The sequence below is a fragment of the Heteronotia binoei genome, chromosome 2 (assembly GCF_032191835.1).
Source record: "Heteronotia binoei isolate CCM8104 ecotype False Entrance Well chromosome 2, APGP_CSIRO_Hbin_v1, whole genome shotgun sequence".
Lineage (NCBI taxonomy): Eukaryota > Metazoa > Chordata > Lepidosauria > Squamata > Gekkonidae > Heteronotia > Heteronotia binoei.
Window position 1 is genome coordinate 71035084 of NC_083224.1, and position 9147 is coordinate 71044230.

Below are 9147 nucleotides of genomic sequence, written 5' to 3' on the forward strand. Positions count from 1 at the left end.
TAGGGTCATCTAGTCCAACCCCCTGCACAATGCAGGAAACTCACAAACACCTCCCCCAAAATTCACAGGAATGAACAGGAACGACAGTCTGGGAGGGGGGGAAAGTGATTTCTGGTGGAGAAATACAGTTGTATAGGAAACAATGAGCTCACAGTACTTGGTGGAGGTATTGCTGAGCTGTCAGAGCAGTGGTTTGAGAAGGTGCCTATGTGCATCCTTGATCAATAAGGTTTTTTTAAAAAGGTGTCTTCTCTGATCTGGGTGGTCAACCATGGGGTGAGCACACACTGAGGCAGGTTGTGGCTGATGTTTGATCAAAATTCTCAGGCACAAAACCAATCAGATCAACTTAGATGCATGATCAAGTCGTGATAAATCTGTTGTCTAACTGCAGATGGCATCTGAGGGCAGAACTAAACACTTCAGCTGACAAGGAACATCGAACTACTGCCCAAATAGCATAGAATTCTGCATAGAATTCCACCTCTAGGGCTGCATCTACCTATCACTGGATATTATGCTATAGCAGTCATTTGCAACAGGATTTCCTGGGAGGCAAGACAATCTAGAAAGTGAATGATTGTTACAGCACAATGATAATGCAATATTCAATGATGTGTGGATGAAGCCTAGAAAAATGTTATTGCATCATTACAATATATGTTTCCCTCCTCCTGGAAGCCAATAATATGGAAATGTGGGAATGATAGCAGGAAAGTTGAACTAGATATTAAATAAAAGGAAATGGGATTTCCAGATAAGAACACTATTTTTGGAACATGAAGTTTCACTTTGTTGTTTGATCACTCACAGCCACTGTTCTGGTTAGAGATTGACTGTTCTGTACTAAAAACAAACTGAGAATTAAGTGGGAGAGGCCAAGATTGTTTCTAAACCAGTGTAGTGTAGTGGTTAAGACTGGCAGACATGAATTTGGCAACCAGGTTTGATTCCCCATTCCTCCACAAGAAGCTTGCAGGGTGACTTTGAGCCAGTCACAGTTCTCTTAGAATTCTCTCAGCCCCACCTAGGGCTCTTTTTTTGTAGAAAAAGCCCAGCAGGAACTCATACACATATTAGACCACATCCCATGATGTCACCATTGTTTTGCACAGGGCTATTCTGTAGAAAAAGCCCGGCAGGAACTCATTTGCATATTAAGCCACACCCTCTGACACCAAGCCAGCTGGAACTGCGTACCTGTGCATTCCTGCTTAAAAAAAAAAGCCCTGGCCCCACCTATCTCGCAAGGTTTCTGTTGTGGGCAGTGGAAGGGAAGATGATTATAAGCCACTTTGAGTCTCCTTAGGATAGAGAAAAGTGGGATATAAAAACCAACCCTTCTTCTTCTAATGAAATACAGGGTTGTCCCAAAGATCCTACCAGACATTATTTTTACATATGAATTCAAAGGCATCTTTGTGTGAGGACTGTCAGCATGGTAAAAGCATGGTAAGTGTGAGGACTGTCAGCATGGTAAAAGCATGGTAAATGCAATACTGACAGAATACAATGTCCAGGGATAAGGCCATTTGATCCAAATTCCTATGGTAGAGCCTCATATAATGAATCCTGTCTTATCTGTTAGGATAAGGAAATTATGTACAGACATCAAATTTTGAAATTCAGTGACTGCTGCTCTAAATTTAGGTGAGCAGCACATATACACATACATGAACTGTTGATGCAGAATAATATACTTGCGCGTAGTAAGCAATAGACAAGTAACTGTATATCACAGTGAGCAATAATGTCAGCTTTGGGAATCAGATAAATTGCAAAATAACAATGGAGAAGACAAGCAGCCCTTAAGGAGGCAGCTGATACAGAGAGATGAAATGGATGTAACCATCCTTTCCATTGTTTGGTGAAGGGGGATGGTAACCAATGACGTGAGGGTGCAGGAAATGGGCAATCATGATCTGTAAAGCTGTGCTCATACATAGAAATGAATATTAAAGGCCTTGATTTTGTGGTGTTTGACTCCTCTGTAAAATGTGGAGGTAGATAAATGGTCTGCCCTAAGGCCTGAGACACAGCAGGCAGGATGTCTTCAAAATCTAAAGTGCAGAACAGCAAGGCAGGGATCAACTTAGATCTAACACACCCATTTATGTGAAGAGGGAGTTCTACTTGGAACCTAGGCAATGTAGGTGAATAAGGAATATAAAGGGAATGCTTAGAGACCTGCTCGAAATCGGATGAACAATTATTAATCTTTGGTTAATCATCTCTGCATTGGAGACTGTGAGAGAGTCAGAGGACCCAGTTCTTTCCTTCTAAGGCTCTCATATTGTCTTTTACACAATGCCCAAAAGAACAAAATGGATTTGCAATGCTACCCTCTGAAGAATTTAGGTAGATATTTATTCTAATTTACTTCTTTTAAGCCCCTCTTATGCTCAGGCCTTTTCTGTGCTCAGAGAAGCAAGGTTGATAACATATTAATTACATGTGCTAGATGCAGGGAAAAAAGAGAGAGAGAGAGAGAGAGTGAGAGAGAGAGCACATTTGGAGCAGCCATCAGCCTTGCCCCCCTCCCATGCTGAGTCCGCTTGCGGAGAGGGCGGGATATAAGTCGAACGTAATAAATAAATAATAAACATGTTCTTTGATGGCAATAGCGGTAAAGATGTTCATTTACAATACCCTGATATAGAAACACCTGAGTTTCTCACTCACACACACATTCACAGCATAGGACAGAAATTTTTCATACATGCACACCAATGCCTTTGAAGTGACCCATACAAAAGTGGTCTAAGATTTGATTCTGGATATGCACTTACCTGCTGAAGTCTGTAGTTTGGAGTATAGGTAATATTCCCCACTGTGTACATTCACAGTATCTGTTTCTATGTCTATATTTAAAGTGCCCAAAAGCAACTTAATCATGATATCACCTTTCAAAAGCTGCTATCGCTGAAAAGATACATCCCAGATACCATTGTCATTTTTGGCATGAGTTTCAGCTAATTGTAGTGTTCTCCTTCAATGATGAAATTGCCTGCAGTTCTACATGAGCCTACTGAGTAGACTGAAGGCAGGACTACAGCTGAAGTAGTTGCTGAAGTTTGAAACATAGGATGAACTAGCAGCCTGATTGTATATATTTACACATACACAATGTGCTTTGTTGCATCTTTTCACAGATTACACATCTTGAATGGAAACTAGGGTTGCCACAGTCCCAAGATTTCCTGGATATCTACCTCAACCAAGCAAAAGAAATTGCACAAGTATAATCTGCTTCCTCAGAAATCACAGAAATTTAGATCCTAGTATGGACAGCATCTCTCTGTTTTGTATTACCTTCTTTGGGATGTAACATTCAAATATTTAAAAGGATGCCACATTGTAGGTTCAAGAAAACTGCACTGGATCTGCCTAGTAACTAGTGTCACTCTTTATTCTGTTTCCATGTACAAAAATATGTTTTTTGCTTCCTGAGGCAAGAAGAAACAGTGCTTTAGATCCTGCAATTCCCACCAAGTAATAAAGCTTATCTCAAGAGGCTTGCTCTGGAGGAGGAAGGCTTCCTTACTGCAGAAGGGAGTCTTAGGAGCCAACCCAGTGTGTTTAGATGACAGAAATGAGGCTATGGGTAAGGCAGTAACAAGCATGGAATGAGAACACTATTAGAAAAATGGAATGAGGTATTCCAGGAAACTCCTGGATCATTTGTTAGTGACTGAATAGAGGTCTGAAATAGTCATTGTATTGAATACTGAGGAAGATTACACTGACTGAAGAATGGTACGCTCATATCTGGGCTGGCAGTCCTGTTACACTGAGCATGCAGCTTCAGGAGATATGTATATAAAGCAGTGACACCCGCCTACGCAGCCAGATCAACTGACTCAGCACTGGCAATCAGCAGGTTGATCGATGTCACACTAAAGTGAGTTGCACTATATTCATGAGCTCTTGAATTTCATTTCTGTCCTGTGATTCTACAGATCTATGCTCTCTGACCACTTCTCTGGTGTTTCTAAGTCTTATTGCATCCTTTGCTCTTACAGGTAAATGGGTGGTGCTGGTGGAGATCTTGTTATGTCAGAGGTTTCTTATTATACCAATCTGCTTTTAATAAAATCAATTCCTGTACATTGCTCATGGTCACAAAGGAGGTTCAGTGATGCCTAAGTGTTCCTAATGCTGTGATCAGTCTGCCATTTTGTACATATCCAGGAGACTGATATTCTAAATTCTTTGTCACTTCCTACAACAGCTGAGCTGAGGCAAAAGAAGCTCAGGATCGCACATCTGCAATTACAATAACCAGGCACAGAAGGGAGTGACACGATGCATGGATGACTAATCTGTATTTAAATCTATCATTGCAGCTTTGGGCAGTGCCAGGGGCATGTAATTATTTGGACTCAGTTGGACACATACCACTATGCTACACAAACACATCACACTCATCAGAGTTAAATAATTGATTCAGTAGCCTAGCCCAGTGTGAATTCTCCCATCCAAGCATGCTTGAGCTAGTTCAGATTGCAAGAGCACATTCTATGTCCCACTTCTCTTTTTTGCTGTTCCATCTTGCTTTATTGGGTGAGTGGAGAATGTATATTTCATATCTATGCACACAGTAGTTAGTGGGTAATCTTTCAGATTGGGGTCTCTGTCCAGAAACAATTCAATTTCAAGCCTACAGGGCTTGTCAGTTGGCCCTTCTCCCAATTCCAGCTCCCTTTGCTGCAAATTACCAAGCAGGGAAATAAATGACAGTTTTCATCATTCCTGTGTAAATGATTCCGTGCTGATTCAGCTGTTTTGGACTCCAACTGCATTGCTTGTCTGCAAATGGAGGAGAGAGAACAGCATGAAAGTCAAATGAAAATCTCCAAAGGAGAAAATTAGATTGGGGGTGGGGGGAGTCTTAAGAAAACACTTTTTTCTTTCTGACTCCTGTGCCTGTTACCACCTTCCCCTTGTTCTTAACAATTTCCATCAGTGGTTGAGTGAGCATGTGTGAAAAAGAACATGGCTTCTGTGCCTCTGATAGTCATGCAGAATAGAGATTTTTTTTTTGGGGGGGGGTGCAAATGCACCTTGTAGGAGCGAGTCCTCTGACTTGGTTGTCTCAATCAGCTGCAAAGGCATATTTTCAACTGGGGTCATGGTTAGGTCACATAGTTCATCCCGTCCACTTTGTGCCTGTGTAGATGAATGCATCCTTTAAATTATCTGCAGTGTGTGCATTGCATGCTTTTTAAGACTGCAGAGTCATCAGCATCTATCATAGTACATGCACATCTTGCACACTATACCCAGAATCTAACTTACCGTAATTTGAGCAAGTGGCAGATTCTTTGTGGCTGCTGGAGAAGGACTAAGAATTCCACGCTGCTGAAGCCTGTCTGCAGAGACTGCCTCCTGCAGCAAAGAATGCCCATGCATAAAACCAGGGGCAGGTTACAGCTGTTCATATACAGTCTATGCAAATAGCCCATCAGAGCATTCTTCATTATTATGCTAAAGAGCATAAGTACCTCCTCCCACACTATCCAGCCCACCAGTTAAGATCTGCCTCACAAGCCCTGCTTTCTGTGTCCCCACTTTCATAGATGAAGCAGGTGGCAACCAGAGACAGGCACTTATGGAATGCACCCTTTTAAGGTTCACCTCATGCCATCATTGCTTCCCTATGTGCCAGGCCAAAACATTTCACATGAAGTGTACACTGACATGTGTTTACCTGATGGAACTTTGCCTGTTGTACAGACCTAGTGACACCAAATTCTTAAATTCAATATTCTGTTCAAGCCACTGATTTTTACATACATAAACTCAGCCACAGGTTATTTCAAAGTAAAGTCATGGAGTCAACAGAAAAAAATATTATACTGTAATAGGCCAATATTAAAACAGATCTCTTCAGGAGTCATTTTGTAGAAAAAAGGGTGAAGGAGCTCAGTAACATCTAATTTGCATATGCCCCAGGATCTGTGTGCAGCAGGGAGAGAACTCCCCACTGCATGCAGACCCTGGCTGGAGGTTCAGGAGCTGTGCTCCTGTGAGCTCCTGCTGAATTCAAACCCTGGATCTCTGCATGGCAAACTACCCTCTGGGGGATCATAGGAAGAGTGACCCTCCACTCCTCTTCCAACACCCCCCCCCCAACTCCACCCAGTTTCCCCACCACTTGTAGTAGCAGTATCTCTACACCAGTAAAGATTATGCCATCATCTTTTGAGTTCTGAAAGGTAGGCCCACTGGGGGGAGCTGGGAGGGGATTAATGGGGAGGCCAAGTCAGCTGAGGGCCCCTTAAACCATTGTAATGACATATTCAGCCAAGCACCTTTCCAATGTTTTCCTTTTGACTCACGTTTCTGCAAGGCTGAAGCAAGGCAGTGTCTTTTCCTTAATTTCTTTCCCTCTTTCCCACTCTTTTCTCATTCATTTCTCTCTGCACCCCCTCATTTTTCCTGTCATTCCCCTCCCCTTATTTTCAAGTCTTGGTCTCAGTTTCTGCTAATCCATATCCTGCCTGGCAACAGAATGTTTTTAGTAGTATAGCACCAAACCTTTGTTGGTATTATGAACAGAAGCGGGGAGTGAGGGGGATAATATTTCCTTAGGATCTAACAAAGTAGTAAAAGGATGCTTCCCCCCACCTCCACCCTTTACATTTCATGGTGATGGAACTTTAATCTGTTTTAGTGGTTATACCTGAGAAACAGAAGTTAAAATTCCCAGTTCAGGCCCTGGGTTATTGTTATTATTGTGTTGGTTGGAAGATGTAATAGCCCTTTGGAAAGGCTACTTTGGTATATAACAAATGATGTAATCTTTTTAATGTCATTAAAAACACATTGCATATCCAGTCTCTGCATTGTTTTCCTCTCAACAACCCTGTGAGGTAAGCCTGGCTCAGAGTGTTACCCAGAAACCTTCTATTGTGGATTGGTGAATCTGTGTTTTAGAGACACTTGACAGGTTGCTTAAAAGTTTTCTTATTACATGTTGCCTATTGTGAAGTTAACCTAGTTCAGGTTGTCCTAATTCCCTTAATTTTTGGCACCGCAGCTTCCATCTTCATTATGGAGCTGTTAGACAGTTTTCAAATGTGTAACATTATTTTCTGATGAGTTATGCCTGCCACAAACAGAGGTCCTTGTCAGGCGATGGAGACTCAAGGCTGTATTCATTGAGACAATGTAATACTTTATTGGAAACTCATAGCTGGAAACAAAAGTTGAGACTAATACCTGGGAATGGGTGACTCTTAGTCTTATGGAATCTACATCAAAGCGATATCTAAACAAAGACACTATTCTCAAAACAACAGGGAGTGAAGGTGCAAACTTTCACACAAGAGTTTCTGCTTATCTCCTTGCCTCTGGGAAGATGCTGGCCAGCTGTGGTATCTATTAACGGTCACATTCCTTTGCTCCCTTTACAACCTAAACAAAGTTAGCACTTCAAACATCCCCCCCTTTGATATGCATGCTAGCTACAATATAACAGTATAACAAAAGGCTGTGGGTTAGTATAAAGAGTCCATTTGGTTAGTATTCTATAATTTCAGTATGATAAAGTTACAGATCCTGACATACTGCCCCCTCTAAGCTCACGCTCGGGGTTTGTAAAATCTTTTTAAAAGAAGAGGTGCCCTTAGATCAGTTGACTTAACCCACTCGTCGCACGAGGGGGGGGGAATATTTCCATCGGACTAAGAAATGCAAGACTCCTCGTTTGAGCTTGGCATCCAATATTTCTTGCACTTCATGATGACTCTGACCCCTCACTTGAATAGGGGTGGGTGTTGTAGGGCGTGGATGCTGAGACGTAGCTCCAGGATCTTTTTTCAGAAGACTGCAATGGAAAACAGGGTGTATTTTACTAAACATTTTAGGTAGCTCTAATTCAACAGTCACTGCATTTATTATTCTCTTTATTTTGAAAGGTCCCAAATATTTGTATGCCAGTTTCCTGGACGACTGTGGCAACAGTAGATTTTTAGTTGAGAGGAACACAGTATCCCCCACTTTGAAGTCCCATTCGGGCGAGTGTTTTTTGTCGAATTGTGCCTTGTAATCCTTTTTGGCTGCTTCCAGGTTTTCTTGAATTAGTTCCCACCCTTTGGCTAACGATTCCAACCATTGCTGACACGATGTGGGGGAACTGGGGTTGTTGGTGACTGGTAAATTGGGGAAGGGTTTCTCTTCATATCCATTCACAATCTGAAAGGGAGTGGTTTTTGTTGAGCTATGTAAGCTATTGTTGTAACCATATTCTGCAAATGGCAATAGCTCCACCCAATTGTCTCGTTGGTAATTAATAAAGCACCTGAGGTACTGTTCGAGAAGAGAGTTCACACGTTCCGTCTGTCCGTCCGTTTGCGGGTGGTAGGCGGAACTCAGTCCCTGCTCAATTCCTGTTAATTTACAAAACTCCCGCCAGAAGTTGGCAACGAACTGTGGGCCGCGGTCACTAATGACCTTATCTGGGAATGAGTGTAGTTTCACAACTTGTTGGAAAAATAGCCATGCTAGTTTCTTAGCAGTAGGGAGTTGCTTGCAGGGCTGTATTCATTGAGACAATGTAATACTTTATTGGAAACTCATAGCTGGAAACAAAAGTTGAGACTAATACCTGGGAATGGGTGACTCTTAATCTTATGGAATCTACATCAAAGCGATATCTAAACAAAGACACTATTCTCAAAACAACAGGGAGTGAAGGTGCAAACTTTCACACAAGAGTTTCTGCTTATCTCCTTGCCTCTGGGAAGATGCTGGCCAGCGGTGGTATCTATTAACGGTCACATTCCTTTGCTCCCTTTACAACCTAAACAAAGTTAGCACTTCAAACGCCCCCCCTTTGATATTGGGGAGGGACGGTGGCTCAGTGGTAGAGCATCTGCTTTGTAAGCAGAAGGTCCCAGGTTCAATCCCTGGCATCTCCAAAAAAAGGGTCCAGGCAAATAGGTGTGAAAAACCTCAGCTTGAGACCCTGGAGAGCCGCTGCCAGTCTGAGTAGACAATACTGATTTTGATGGACCAAGGGTCTGATTCAGTATAAGGCAGCTTCATATGTTCATATGCATGCTAGCTACAATATAACAGTATAACAAAAGGCTGTGGGTTAGTATGGAGAGTCCATTTGGTTAGTATTCTATAATTTCAGTA

The 9147-nt window shown here is 42.1% G+C and overlaps 1 non-coding gene across 1 annotated transcript; it reads left to right on the top strand.

The window, feature by feature from the left end:
* The first annotated feature begins 8857 nt into the window (after nucleotides 1-8857).
* Nucleotides 8858-8924, top strand: TRNAT-UGU (transfer RNA threonine (anticodon UGU)). The gene has a single exon. It is a non-coding gene; the product is annotated as a tRNA-Thr (tRNA).
* Nucleotides 8925-9147: the final 223 nt, after the last annotated feature.